The sequence below is a fragment of the Lissotriton vulgaris genome, chromosome 3_2 (genome assembly GCF_964263255.1).
Source record: "Lissotriton vulgaris chromosome 3_2, aLisVul1.2, whole genome shotgun sequence".
NCBI lineage: Eukaryota > Metazoa > Chordata > Amphibia > Caudata > Salamandridae > Lissotriton > Lissotriton vulgaris.
In genome coordinates this window covers 310,338,311-310,352,050 of record NC_141690.1, presented here as the reverse complement: position 1 = coordinate 310,352,050, position 13,740 = coordinate 310,338,311, and the positions used below count along the sequence as shown (strand labels likewise).

The window sequence follows — 13,740 nt, the reverse complement described above, 5'->3', positions numbered from 1 at the left end:
TATTACAGTTAAGGTTGGCAGGTGCCAAAGAAAGGATTTGTGTTCTTCCCGTGACCCAATTGAACCTGCATGAGTGGGTGGGGACGCAGCCGACCTTTCTCAAAGGCAATGCGTGATTGGAGATGCCTGTGAGAGAGCCCAGTCCCAATCACGCAAATCCTAGGAAGAAAATGATGTTGCCAACTGTGAGGTCAGGGGTTACCAAGGCAGTGGCAGGTGTTGCAAGGGTCAAACCTGGGGTCCCACCTGCCACCCCTGGTGACCCCTAAATGATGCCCATGGAAGCCTTTGATGGCAGTTGAAGAGAATAAAGGTCCAGATTTACTAAGGGTTTGTGCTGATATTCAAGTGATGCTAATTGTCAAAAAGCATTGCAGAATGTCACAAACAGCAGCAACTGATCAACTTTTATGTGCAAAAGCTATTTTGCAATGAAAGTTGGCGCTTGTGCTGCACCCAAACCCTTTTGCACCATCCTCTGCAAATTTATGGAAGGCGAGATGTCCAGGGTGGATCAGCACGAAAGTATATGTTTTGGTGAAAAGCTGAATTCACTAAAGTGGACTAATCTGCCTTTGCCCCGAAAAAGCCAAAGAAAAAAAGCACAAGTAAGTGCTTAAGCGGTGTTCCTCCTGCCATACCTACATATAACATGTTATTTACCATAAAGCACATATTATACCTGTCTAAACCATGTGCTGGTGCCTATACATTAGAATTGTGTAAGAAATTGGATTGTTGGTTGACTGGGGCTGGAGCCCTGGTCAAGAAGCAACCGCAGTCCTTGTCAGGGTATGGCAAAGCCAACCCTGTATTAACCTGTGCTAAGGAGAGGATTTGGCCTAATGGCCAGAGCTGCCGTCCATGGAACTGAGGAACCAGATTCGCATCCGGTGTTGGCTCAACATCCTGTGATTCTGGGCAAATCATTTAATTGCATCTTACCGAAAAATGTATGTGTATTTGTGTATTGCAACTGGTATTTATGTAATGTGCTCCAATACCTTCGGGTCGAGTTTGTGCTCTTTAAAATTGCAACAAAAAAAAGAAAACCTGTGGTAGCTTGTCTCAGAGCTGTCAGGCTTATCCTAGAGGCAATGTGTAAAGTATTTGTGCAACATTTCAAACTGTGAGAAAAATAGTGTACTTTTTATGGAAATAAAACAAAATAAAAACGACCAAATCGAATCAGTAAACGCAGAGTTATACAATTTTAAAGATTTTTGTCAGATTGTGCCAAAAAACACAACGCGCCAACTTTCGATATCTGGTCGTGCCAGACCGAGACCGGGACAAAAACACAAGTTCAGGCTGATCATGGTGGAGTGTGGGCCAGCTACATGGCCCCATTAGACCCATTGAACAAAGTACCTTAAATCCTGACTTGAGGAGCGTTCCAAGGATCCATGTGGAAGATGTGTCACTCAGCCGAAGTGATGCATCGGATCCCGGTTGCGATGATGCTGTGATGAGAGGTTCTGCATTGTCATCGAGAATCCCGTCGAGTAGGGCATGAGATGCGAAGTTCAGACTTGAGGATGCGTTGCGCAGTTAGGGCGATGCATTGGTCCTGAGGAACTGCAATGCTGAGATGCAAATTCTGGTGTCTTAGTCAAGGCTGCCATTCACTGGCTACCAGTCCACCAATGAATTAAGTTCAAAATCTTCTGGTTTAGTCATAAGGCACTTAATGGCAGAGGTCCTAGCTACAGTGGCGGTTTCTCCTCGAGGGCGTAGGGGCTCTCCCCCGTTACATTCATCAAAATTTTGATTTTATTTAGTAAAAAAAAATAACCCTTTTTTGTAGTCTTCCCAATATATACACTGCATCTGTAGTGAATACAGGGCACTGTCTGCCCCACTCACCGATACTGCTGCGGTGACAGTGGCCATGGAGTCTGGAATCGGATTCAGGTCATGTGACGTGACCTACTCTCAGTTGCAATGCTCCCCGGGAGGGCCCAAGGAAGCCTAAGTGTTTGCCGGCTGAGAACCTCACAGCCCTGAAGGCTGTGACGTCATCAGCTCGGCAAAGACTTAGCCCCATGATGGCGTGCAGACAAAGTTAGCCCTGGGCATTTGAAAACCAAGCCTGTGATCGCTAAGCCTCCACGTCAATCAGAGAGTGGATGGCATTGGCACCACACCCTCTCCGAACATGTTACATGGCGTGGGTGGGACCCCAACCTGTGACGAGTTGGGAAAGGGTGTGGCAGGCAGGATGCCGAGGAATCGAGTCTGTGCAGACTATACCTCACACTGATTCCCGCGTGTGAGTCTGCATTTTCCAGTGGATGGTGGAACTTATTACTTGAAAGAAGCCATTTTATGGAAGCAGGTTGCTGTCCGGACTTGGAGGACTACAGTGTATTTAGGAGTCAGCAGTTCACCAGTCCAGGTAAGGAATCAGGTGGGGAATTTTTTTAAGCTATATTTTGTTTGTTTTATATAGCACAAACAAGACTTTATTTTCATATATATTTGAGGTAAACATAACGCTGGAAGTTATGCTGCGCAGTTTTGAAAAAGGGGGGAGAGGGGCTCTTGATTACCCAAAGGGAAATAGAGCACCAGTATACTTTCAAGTAAACAAAGAGTTTTTCCCAATGGGAGATGCAAAGTGCTCAGATCCAGACAGGATTCAGAGTTTTAGCATACACATTCTACAACATTCACTCCACTTTCAGTCTGTTGGCTTGGGAGACACTTACCAGAAAGAAAAAAACTATGTGTAAGTAAAAAATGTACAATTTATTATAATAAAAAACATATGAATTCCTATGCATTTGTAGTTAAAAACATGTAATACAACAAATTAAAACCAACTAATGTGGAAATGGAGAAAAAAGTTGTATTCCCGGGTTGCTGCTGCGGCGTCTGTGAGATCACCACTTAGTTTCCTAAGAACTAAGTGGTGAATACACATCGGCGAACAAAAATAGGTAAGAGGGGAACGTGCACGGATAAACGTAAAAGACGGTAACTTAAATGTGCGATCGAAAGTAACTCCTAATAATACAGCGGAGTCACTACTAGCTTTAACGGAGCGATAAGAGTAGTAATAATGAACCGGTTAAGGTCTCCCGCCCGAATTACAAAAATACATTTATGTTTTCTATACAGCCATGAGCTCTTACTACCCGGGTGCGCTAAAGAAACCACCTTAAAGAGACCGCTAAATTTTTAAAAAGGTAAGCATCCGGAATAACATAGAATATTAGGTGTGTACTTCGAATATGACATAAGATGTCTAAAAACTATATATGTAATTTTTATAGAACCTCGTCAGAACGTATATCCGTCTGAATGTGGTACACAGGAACCTCGGAGGTAAATATTAGCTATCTCGAGTGTTAGCCAACAGAGTTAATGTAACTTAAGAGGGTAATAAGACATTTTTTTTATACCAATAGGTTGCTTCATAACAAAAGAAACCTGAAGAGAAAACCGAAAAGAAATTATTGAAAATTAAAATCGGCCCTCTTCATTTTAAACCGAGGTAATCATGTCAGTACCGTTAGATAAGTTGGATCTATCAAGCCTAAAACTATAGATCTTATTAACACAGCGTTTCCTTTATAATAGATAGGAACGTGGGAATCTGTAGTAATTTGAAAACGATCTCAGAAACAAGAATTAAAAATACACAGGAACCACCAAGATGCTGTTGCATCGGTCAGTAACCAAATGTGTGATATATATATATATATATGTGGCATGACAGTTGTGGCAGTATGATTGATCGGCTGGGTTGCCACTAGCTAGACAGAACAATTACTCAATAGTGGGCGACAATATGGAGGGATGGATTTGTAAACTCTGATTAGCGATAATATGTACAACAAGGGGCAACTAAGTGAAAAGGTACAACTGTCTCTAGAAATGTGGTAGACATTGTAACATGTGTGTAAAAAACTATGTTTTATTGTAATATAAGGCACAGAAATGAAATGTTAGTAATTGTTAAGAATGAGGTTTTGTGATCAGACATACATAAGAAACTAAAGCTATGTTCTATTTATTAGGTGATACTCAGTGTATTGGAGAAAACAAATAGAAACTGTCCTGAAGAAGGGGACCACTATCAACTAAGGTTCCCGAAACGCGTCGACGCATTTACAAAGTGTCACATTCGGAGTTGCCAACAAACTGTTTTTGGTTGAAAAGGAAAAATCACTCCTCCCATTGTTGTCAAACTAAGACCCGTAGTGACCAGATTAAGACAGACACTAGCGTCTTTTCCAACTTTTTTCTCCATTTCCACATTAGTTGGTTTTAATTTGTTGTATTACATGTTTTTAACTACAAATGCATAGGAATTCATATGTTTTTTATTATAATATATTGTACATTTTTTACTTACACATAGTTTTTTTTCTTTCTGGTAAGTGTCTCCCAAGCCAACAGACTGAAAGTGGAGTGAATGTTGTAGAATGTGTATGCTAAAACTCTGAATCCTGTCTGGATCTGAGCACTTTGCATCTCCCATTGGGAAAAACTCTTTGTTTACTTGAAAGTTATGCTGCGCGCCAATGGGAAGTTTATTGCTTGTGTTTTGACACCAGTCGAGGTGGCTGCTCTGTGCTCTGGCCTGCTGCTTCCGTGCACTTATGCAGGAAGAGAGCATGGGCACTGTAGTAAAAGCCATCGAAGACCAGCCAGATCCCATTTGAGACAATTGAGAACTCCAGTAGAGCAGTCTCACAACTGGCCTCAAAAATACACATTCTTCCCACATCGGTCCTGCTAACCCCAACACTGCCTGGGCTGGCAAACGCCATTCAAGAAGATGACGACAGGGGACACGGAAATAAGGAGCCACAACCACACCCTGCACGACCGCAACACAAACCTGAGCCACCCCAGCAAGGCCCCGCAGAGAAGGTGTCCACCCTGCATCTTCCAGTGCACCATTAAGAAGAAGACACTCTAAACGCAGATAACTTGGGATTCATCCATGCATTTGTGGCAGCTATATCCATCATCATTGTTTCAGAACTTGGAGATAAGATAAGACTTTCTTAATTGCTTCTATCATGGCAATGCGTTATAATCATTTGACTGTTTTGGCAGGTGCTATGCTTGCATTAGGCCTGATGAAATGTTTATCAGTTATATTTGGTTACGCAACTACAGTATACACATACTATTGGGCATATGTAGGTAATTTCCATTTTGCGATTCCCAAATAGCGATTTTTAAGGAATCGCAATTTGAGAATAGCAAAATGGAATGTAGGCAATAATTCGCAATTTTTTTGCGAGTCTCTAACATTCCTTAGTTGCGATTAGCAAATTGCGAATCACAATTAAGGAATGAGTGTCCCATTCATTCCTATGGGCTAAGAGGCCCATGGGAATGAATGGGGATACATTCTCAAATTGCGGTTTTCTATGAGAAAATTGCAATTTGAGAATCGCAATTCCAAGGGTGCCAGGGTGTCCAAAGGACACCTGTTGCACCCCTGGAATGTGCCTCGAAGTACATGTGGCACCCAGACATGCCCTAAGGGCATGTCTGTGCGCCACATGGCACTTTGAATTTTTAAAAAAATAGCATTTTGAAAGGAAATCCCAAAATACCATCCTTAAATTAAATTAAATTGCAATTCCTTAAATGCTTGAGCAAAATAAGGAATCGCAATTTTTGCGATTCCTTATTTTGCTAATATGCACCTACATACCAAAGCACCGTTTGAGATTCGCAAACCCCGGCGTTTGCGAATCCAAACGCCTACCTACATATGCCCCAAGTGTCCAGGCGCTGTTTGCTATTTTAGGGCTAAGGATTTTTCGAGAAGGTATGAAGATTCATCTGATGAACCCTGACGATGGTCAAGTAGAAATTAAAAGAAAAGATGAAGAATATCACCAATCAAAATTTCTTAATGGGCCCGAAAATGTAGAAATGGGAGGCATCACAAGTTCTGGACCGAGAAAGTGACAACATTTTATCCCTTCAATATTTCTTCAAGCCTTTACTTTAACATTTTTAGCAGAGTGAGTACATCATTCATAGCTGACAGCAATTGTTTTCTGTTTTGGCTGCTCCAGAGGTGTGGCAGTTGGTGGAACGATAGGACATTGCTTGTGCACAGGTTTTGCAGTTATTGGAGGACAAATGATAGCGCAAAAAAAGTCTGTACGAACTATGGGGCATATTATCAAGAGGGTTTATCTCCAAGAAAGCGGAGATAAAATTATCTCCCTATTACCTAGCTGTCGCTAACACCAGTGAGCGACAGCTAGTAGGAGATAGCGACCATCTTGGGCCCCACTTTGCATGTCAGTGATATTTATCACTAATGACATGCAAAGTGGGCGTGCCAAGATGTTAGCGACTGAAAACAGTCGCTAACATCGCTATCTCCTATTACCAACTTTTGGAGATATTCGCGCTAAGCACGAATATCTCCAAAAGCTAACACCTGCCCTGAGCAGTTCTTAGCCATGTTATCCAACGGGAGGTGGATAACATGGCTAAGAGCATAAGCTCGCTAATGCATGAATATCGCTGACTTTTCAGCGATATTCATGCATTGCGGGCGATTTTTATCGCATTTGCAATAAACCTTGGTAATACCAATGTTTATCTGCGATAAAAATCGCCGCAGCTCAGCGTTAAGTTTTTCACGCTAACCAAGCAATAGCGATAATTATCGCTATTGCTTGGTAATATGCCCCTATGACCATTATTGGTGGAATTGTTTTCCTCGTGTTTGCGCTTTCTGCACTGTTTATAAGCCCAGAGTCTGGATTATAACAAACTTGTTGTCAGATGTTGCGTGGACTGTGATCTTTACGACACCCATTTGCAATGTACTGCTGTATATACTGTAAAGAATAGCGTACTTATTTGATTAATGGGTTCAGAAAGAAATGCTGCACAGCCAGTCAGATTTTGGGATTGAAAACCTTTGTCAGTTCCTCACTTATCTATCTGCAAAACCAGAAAGTACAAGGACTTGAGTGTTTGTTTTGATTTTAATTGTGTTTTTTGGGAGGAGAGGGTGGTGAATAGTATTTTTGAGTGCATGATTTAAAATGTTCTTCCACTTCAGTTTTCCACAAAGTTACCTTAAAATGTTTTGCCATACTGTGCTTATTTCTTTTATATTGTTGGTAAAAACAAATACAACAATATTTAAGTGGTCAATATTTGACACCATGCTTTTTTCCTTTGCGGTAATGGAAGGGTTTAAATGTCCAGATGTATTTGTATATTTTCTTCAGACATTCTGCAAATATAATCTAGAAAGTACTTACATTGCAGTTTCTGAAAAAGTGACAACCTGATTTTTTGCATAGTACTGCATACATATTTCAGGGCTGAGCTTGCCGAGTCACTGAACACTAAACTACTGTCAGGTTTTAGCCGATCCATATTGAACATGCAGGAAATCAATTTACATGTGATGAATTTCATATATTCTGTTTTCTCGTGTTATGAAAACTTTTGCTAGTCTTTACTGATTTGCCTAGCTCAGTCTTTCCATATATTTCTTGACCCTATCCATCAGTGTCATTTCTTGGCTTTGCAGTGTAGTTTATACTTGACTTGAAAGCTGTTTGATAGGCTCTCTCTTTAACTGCAGCACAGTCTAGGTAAGTTTTATATGTAAAATTATTGTCCATTACACACTTCTGTCCATACAACTCAAATTTATGGAAAAGAGAGCATTGACGGTATGACTAGACTGAAACTGGCTGTAAGTGAGAATTCATCAGATACTTAAACATGACCTTGTGTTCAGGACATACATCTTCTAAAAACAATATATTGAATACCAAGACACGTATTATTAGAATTTTATTATTAAAAAGTTCCCTTCCTCCACCATCCTTCTGAGGACTTGAAGAGGCCTTGAATGCGTGCACAATTAGTTTTTATAGAACAGGGTGATGATAACTGCTCACTGTGTTTTGTAGTGGTCTGGTGGCCTTTTATACGAATGAGCTGTTTCTACAAAGTCATTTTTACAGTACTTGGCCATTATGTTTCGCAGTTACAATGGCTGGGTTTGTGTATTATGCTGACACTGTTCGTGGGGTGCATGTGAAGTGTGACCACAGAGTTTATTCAGAGGTGTAATATTTTTATAAGCTTAAAAAATGGGCATCGCACGGAGTGTCCACAGGGGGATTAGTAGCTCTACTACTGGGTGCACAGAACATTTTTGCCACTCCTATTATTATTATTATTGGGACATTTGTAGAGCGCTGCGTTACGCACACCGGCGTGTCCACGCGCTGAAAGAGGAAGAGGCAGCAAGCAGGGATCACAAAGACAGAGCCGACAATTATTTTTGTGTAGAGGAGTGTTTTCAGTCTCGCTCGGAACCTGGCTTCCTCCGGCTCCAAGCGCAGGTCCACTGGAAGTTTTTTCCAGTTATAGGCCGCCAAGCATCTGAAGGACCTGCCTCCCATACGGGCTTTCTTGACTCTAGGGATCTTAAGGAGACCGCCCCCTGCGGATCGAAGCGCACGTGTTGGTTGATACACTTCAATCAGTTTATTCAGAGGGCCGGGTGCACTGCCATTCAAAATTCGATGACAGGTACAGAGGGCTTTAAACTCCACTCTTCTCCTTACAGGGAGCCAGTGTAGCTTCTGAAGCGCCGCCTTAGAAGGCGCCCTTTTGGGCAGCCTAAGAATCAAACGAGCTGCCGCATTCTGCAGCACTTGCAGGCGTGCCATGCTTTTCTCCGAAGCCCCCAGGTACAGCAGGTTCCCATAATCCAACCTAGCTGTCACCAGGGCATGAACCAGGGTTTGACGGGCGCTAATCGGGAGCAGGTCGAGGACCTTTCTCAACTTCTTCAAAATCCCGAAGCAGACTCCTACCACCCGATTAATCTGGGGGCCAAAAGTAAGATCCGCATCAAACCACACCCCGAGATTGCGTGCCTCTTGACAGGGGTTCGGGGTTGGTCCAAGACAAGGAGGCCACCATGCCGACGACCAAGCAGACTGGGCTCTCCCCACCACCAGCACCTCTGTCTTGTTGCCATTAAGCTTCAAACAATTGATAGCCATCCACTCGGCAAGATCTTTCATGCACGAGCGGAAGCCATCGGCAGCAAGACAGGGCGCGTGTGATAGGGAGATCACCAGCTGCGTATCATCGGCATACGAGACCAATTGGAGACCATGACTCTCCACAATCGAGGCAACCGGCGCGACATACATATTAAAAAGGGTCGGGCTCAATGACGAACCCTGCGGTACGCCTTGGCCCAAGGGAACCGCCTTTGAATAGCAGTCTCCCTGCCTAACTCGGAAGCTTCTCCCCATGAGGAAGTCCTGGATCCATCTCAGCGCGGTGCCAGAGATGCCACCTCTGTTCAGACACTGTAGCAGGATGTTATGAGCTACAGTGTCGAACGCCGCGCTGAGGTCCAACAAGATCAGAGCCATAGTTTGGCCTGCATCCACCCCCTCCCTCAGATGTTCCGTTGCCATAAGGAGGGCAGACTCGGTGGAATGGCGTGGCCTGAAGCCAAACTGTGTCGCATGGAGCAATCCCGTCTCTTCCACGTGCTTCATAATTTGAGTATTAACCACCTTTTCTGCCACTTTGGACAGAAACGGCAGGAGGGAGATGGGCCTCAGATTCTCTAATACCTCGAAGCCTAGGTGGGGTTTCTTCCGGAGCGGGAGCACCACCGCCTGTTTCCATCCCTCAGGGAGCTTCCCCACACTGAAGGAGATGTCCAGGACATGCCTCATATAAGGTTCCAAAACTTCAAGGCTTTCCGCCAGGCGTTTGGGAGACACTGGGTCCCACGGGGACCCTGATTTAACAGAGCGGCACACCACTACTAAGTCCTCAGGTGGAGGGGTGTAGAAGTTAGTGAGGTGCCCTGCCGACTCCGTGTCCGCAAAAGCTGCTACAAGGTCAATCCCTGTTGTCGGATTGGGGAAAGTCGAGTAGATCTTCTCGACTTTAGTTGAAAAATATTCGGCAATACGGTCACATGACTCCGTAGAGGAACTCTCCGGCTCAGTAGATGAATTTACCGTGGTCAAAGACTTGTAAATACCGAAGAGTTCTTTAGCCGAATTCTTCGACCCCAGGATTTGTCCAGCATAGTAGGCCGCCTTAGACTTTTTGATCAGCCTATGGTGCAGGCGCCTTTTTTCCAAGAACAATTCTCTGGCCTGATTGTCATACGCCACCCTCCATGCTCTTTCAGCTCGCCTACAGTCTGCCTTTGTTAACCTCAGTTCACTGCTATACCATGGGGCAGAGCGTTCTTTCCGAGCACCCATGGAAGTGCGGCAGAGAGGGGCTGTCGGGTGAAGCGCTTCAATAATGCGCTGATTCAGATTTAAGACCACTGTTTCAATGTCTTCGCCACCCGGCTGGCCACCCTTACTTAAAGCTTGGTTGAAATCTTTCACCGAGAATTTGGCCCATTTCCTCCTGAGATAGTTAGGGGGTGCCTGACTAGCTTTGTTGGATTTTAAGCTCTGTATGGAGAATGCCACCAGAAAGTGGTCTGTCCAAGGGATAGGCTCTATACCGGACACCTCCACACCTCCCCAGTTAGCATAAACTGGATCCAGAAGGTGTCCCTGGCGGTGCGTGGGGTCCGATAGCTTCAATTCAAGTTGAAGAGCTAGCATATCCCGGCAGAAGTCCTTAGCCCCTGTATCCTCAGGGCAATTTAAGTGAATGTTCAGGTCTCCTAAAAGGAGGAATTTATCCCTGCGTAGGGTAGCCTCCATAAGATTTTCAAGCAGGCTCTCTCTGAACTTAGTACAGGCCCCTGGCGGCCGATATATCAGACAGCCTTTGATCGTTGTGCCCCCGTTGATTTGGATCGTGAAGACTCCCGCCTCACTCTCCACAATTATCGTGCGCTCTAGACAACAGCCCAAAGTATTCCTAAAAATAATAGCAATCCCCCCTCCCACCCCCTCAGGCCTATCCTGCCTAACCCAAGAATAGTTCTCCGGCGTGGCCTCAATAATATCCGAGTCGGAAAACTGGTCTAACCAAGTTTCCGTAAGAAACATTAGGTCAAACTTTTTATCAAGGATCATCTCATAGACATCAAGTCTATGTTTGCGTAGTGATCTTACATTAAGGAGGCCACAAGAAAGTGCTTGCTCCGTAGTGTCCCGCAGCAAGGTAGTAAAGCAGTAGCCGCATTGAGGACAATCCCTATCATCACTCGTCATACCATGCATGCATTTGGATTTAATGCGCGGTCGGAAGCCAAGGAGCTGCTCCTTAGACCAGCGGATCCTACGACCAGGGGTCGTCGCCCTAGCCCGCAACCGGCCGCGGCCTCCGGTGTTATTAGTATGTGCAAGGAAGCAGTTTCTTCTTCTCCATGAAGTCAGTGAATTTGTCACAAGATAAATCTATCTTTTTAACAGAGTCTCAGCATGCAAAAGAGCTATTTTTTTCATCTAAGGTGTCGATGTATGTGCAAAAGGGAGCTCTTTCTCTCCTCGAGGGACTGAGTGTGTACTGTAGACAAAGGAATGCCGCCTATCCCATTGAAGCTCTCGCTCTGCTCCATACTTCACTGTGCGGAAAGGTGCAATGCCACTCCAAAGAGGGAAATGTGACCGTGTGTGCATGAGACGCCGGGCCAGGGTATAATCCTCCATGCTCCCTACAAGTGTTTTAGCTTGCATTGCAAGAGCAAATGTTTTTTTTATATTGTACAAAACCATTACAAGTGTATTAGTGTGTTCAAAAAATATTGTGGGCAAATGATAACATCAGCTTACTCAAAGATTGTCCTCTATAGCTCATAAAAATTGGCAATTTCTTAAATGATAAATAATTCAATTGTAGTGCTTTATTAACCTTTCCGCTTCCTGAAATGTGCTTAAAAATGCACCATTTGTCCACTTTTTTTTTCAAAAATTTCTCGGGGGAGGAACACCCCCGAGCCCTCCTTAGGTTGTTTGAGCTTGCTTGCTATGAACGCTCGCCGCAGTGCAACAATCATTTTACGCCTCACTGCTTTCAAATGTCACCAGCCACCTCTGCCTAGCTATCTTATGGCAAAAAGGTGTTTGTTTTGAACCTGGTAGATCTCTAACTTCAGGGGAGAAAGCTCCCATTACAGGAAACCTTGTGGGGGAGCAAAGCTTTTTCTTACCGTGCCCCACAGTACTGGAACTCACTACCTGTACACCTACCTAAGTGCTCAGATCTGATCCTTTTCAGTAAACTCCTGATAACAGAACTCTTCAGTAACTGATATTACTGGCCTTGCATTCCTGCTCCTCTAGCGTGGAGATAGCCCTTCAGGGGCGAATCCGGTGCTTTACAAATTCCATTATTCATTCATTCATTCATGAAGATGCAAGGCTCCACTGGTGTAACAAAAGTTGAGGGGGCCCCCTTCAAGGTAGATGAAGGGGCCCCAACTCTGTATTTAATACGAAGCGCTCAGGCCTGAGTACAGTGCTGAGGAGGCCCCTTGCAGCTCGGGCCCCCACACCCTGGGCACCTGCGTTTCGCCCCTGCAAGGCTCTTAACAGAATATGCGTCACTCAGCAGTGGTTCTGAAGAGGCTGCGAAGGCGATGCAGGTTTTTGTGATGGATCTATTTCATGCAATAGCGGTAATGTGTTGGTTCTGCTCTGGTTACTCCATGTAGCAGAGGAGGTGCATCGATTCCTCTGGATCCATGACGGCCGGCAGAGCACCCTAAGCCCACTTCCAAGGGTCCAGGTATGGGGTGGCATGAATTGGCAGGGTGGTCACGGATGGCAGAGTCCAGGTGCAGGTGCAAGGTTGTTGGAAGCCTGTTTTGTCCCTGAGGCTCCAGACCAGCCAGGATGTCAGCCAACTAGCCCTTGAAGTCACTCACAGGTTCTAAGGTTCAAGAAATACAGGCCCATTTGTACTTACCCGGGCAAAAGTGTAGCAAGCTGCAGGCTAGCACAGGGGCAGCAGTCTTTCAGAGTAGCAGTCCAGCAGAGTGGCAGTCCTTTCAGGTGCACTGGTCCAGAAGTACACTGGAGAGTTGAGGTCTGACGTCCTATATTTATACCCAGTTCCTAGTCTGAAGTTGGAGAAGCTTCTTGAGGTTTCAACCTCCCCTGAGAAGTTAGGCATCCCCTTCCTCCCTGTTTTGGCCCCAGCTTGTCTGGAGTCACAATAGCATACTAACAAGCTCCATGTAAGTGTGCTCAGGTAGGGCCTTTGTGATGTGCAAAAAATAGTAGGTGACATCTCCTCTCCCTCATTAACTCAGAGTGGCCCATCCTGTCAACACCTATCTTCCCTTTGTCTTACTGTCTCAAAGAAATACACAGAGACCAACTGTTAGCTACACCTTGTCATGTGACCCAGGAACAGGCCGCAGTCTTTACATGGATAAGGCAGAAAAATGCCAACTTTCTAAAACCAATATTATGTTTAGAAGATTTCATATAAATAGGGGTTCTACAAACACTTAGCTTACTGGAAATGTAATTCTCAGTCTATATATGCCAGTATAATAAAAGTCCACTTGCTAGTAAGAATTGGATAACTTCCTTATTGGGATATTGATGACCCTTGTTGGAGTAAAAAAATAATCCACAATCAAGATGGACTGTGCGTCTGACTTCCCCTTGAGAGAGGATTTTTTATTACAATTCCAAAGACAACAAACATGAACTGATTACCTGCACCCATATGGAAATTATATGCAATAAGGTAACTCCAATGTTAATATATGAAAGAGGTTGGCCTTGCTACAATGAAAAATTAATTTGAGTGTTT

At 44.3% G+C, this 13,740-nt stretch overlaps 1 pseudogene; it reads left to right on the top strand.

Moving 5' to 3' along the window:
* Positions 1 to 500: 500 nt before the first annotated feature.
* Positions 501 to 6,762, top strand: LOC147725765 (putative divalent cation/proton antiporter TMEM165; annotated as a pseudogene).
* Positions 6,763 to 13,740: the final 6,978 nt, after the last annotated feature.